The 1,750-nt window shown below is 36.3% G+C and overlaps 1 non-coding gene across 1 annotated transcript; it reads right to left on the reverse strand.

The window, feature by feature from the left end:
- Window positions 1-1,287: 1,287 nt before the first annotated feature.
- On the reverse strand, window positions 1,288-1,395 carry LOC130977415 (small nucleolar RNA R71). Its single transcript, XR_009085105.1, has one exon. It is a non-coding gene; the product is annotated as a small nucleolar RNA R71 (small nucleolar RNA).
- Window positions 1,396-1,750: the final 355 nt, after the last annotated feature.

Here is a 1,750-nt window from a genome sequence, read left to right on the forward strand (position 1 = left end):
GTACCTGGCTGGGCGTTTAACGCCCAAAGGGGTAGCATTTTGGGCGTTAAACGCCAGAATGGATACCATTCTGGCGTTTAACGCCAAAATGGCACAAGAGGGAAGATTTTGTTTTTAATTCAAATTTTTTTCAAGTTTTCATAATTTTTCAAAATCAAATCTTTTTCAAATCATATATTTTCAAAATCAATTTCTTTCCATTTTTCAAAAATACTTGCTAACAATTAATGATTTGATTCAAACATTTCAAGTATGTTGCCTTTTCTGTTGAGAAAGGTTTAATGTCTGAATCATATCTTTTAAAATTTCTTGTTAGCTAAGTCATTAATTTTAAAAATCAAATCTTTTTAAACTGTTTTTCAATCATGTCTTTTCAATCATATCTTCTTAATCACATCTTTTTCAAAATAATTTTCAATCAGATCTTTTTGATTTCTAATTTCAAAATCTTTTTCAAAAATCACTTTATTTCTTTCCCAACTTTAATTTTCGAAAATCATTCTTCAGTTTTTCAAAATTTCTTCAAAATCTTTTACTTTAATTTCAAAAATTCTTCCCCTCTTCTCACATCCTTCTATTTATGGACTAACACTTCTCCTCAATACACAATTCAAACTCTATCCCTCTTGATAAGTTCGAATTCTTCTACCTCCTCCTTCTATTCTTCTTTTCCTCTGACACCTTAAGGAATCTCTATACTGTGACATAGAGGATTCCATACTTTCTTGTTCTCTTCTCTTTCATATGAGCAGGAGCAAAGACAAAAGCATTCTTGTTGAGGCTGATCCTGAACCTGAAAGGACCTTGAAGCGAAAGCTAAGAGAAGCTAAAGCACAACTCTCTGGAGAGGACCTAACAGAACTCTTCAAACAAGAAGAAGACATGGCAGCCGAAAACAACAACAATGCCAACAATGCAAGGAAGGTGTTGGGTGACTTTACTGCACCTACTCCTGACTTCTATGGGAGAAGCATCTCTATCCCTGCCATTGGAGCAAACAAATTTGAGCTTAAGCCTCAATTAGTTTCTCTAATGCATCAGAATTGCAAGTTCCATGGACTTCCATTGGAAGATCCTCATCAGTTTTTAGCTGAATTCTTACAAATCTGTTACACTGTCAAGACCAATGGGGTTGACCCTGAGGTCTACAGACTTATGCTATTCCCTTTTGCTGTAAGAGACAGAGCTAGGATATGGTTGGACTCACAACCTAAAGAAAGCTTGAACTCTTGGGAAAAGCTAGTCAATGCCTTCTTGGCAAAGTTCTTTCCACCTCAAAAATTAAGTAAGCTTAGAGTGGAAATCCAAACCTTCAGACAGAAGGAAAGTGAATCCCTCTATGAAGCTTGGGAAAGATACAAACAATTGATCAGAAAGTGTCCTTCTGACATGCTTTCTGAATGGAGCATCATAGGTATCTTCTATGATGGTCTGCCTGAAATGTCCAAGATGTCATTGGACAGCTCTGCTGGAGGATCTCTTCATCTGAAGAAGATGCCTGCAGAAGCTCAAGAACTCATTGAAATGGTTGCAAATAACTAATTCATGTACACTTCTGAAAGGAATCCTGTGAACAATGGGACGAATCAAAAGAAAGGAGTTCTTGAGATTGATACTCTGAATGCCATATTGGCTCATAACAAAATATTGACTCAGCAAGTCAATATGATTTCTCAAAGTCTGTCTGGAATGCAAGCTGCACCAGGCAGTACTAAGGAGACTTCATCTGAAGAAGAAGCATATGATCCTG

This window comes from Arachis stenosperma, chromosome 4, assembly GCF_014773155.1.
Source record: "Arachis stenosperma cultivar V10309 chromosome 4, arast.V10309.gnm1.PFL2, whole genome shotgun sequence".
Lineage (NCBI taxonomy): Eukaryota > Viridiplantae > Streptophyta > Magnoliopsida > Fabales > Fabaceae > Arachis > Arachis stenosperma.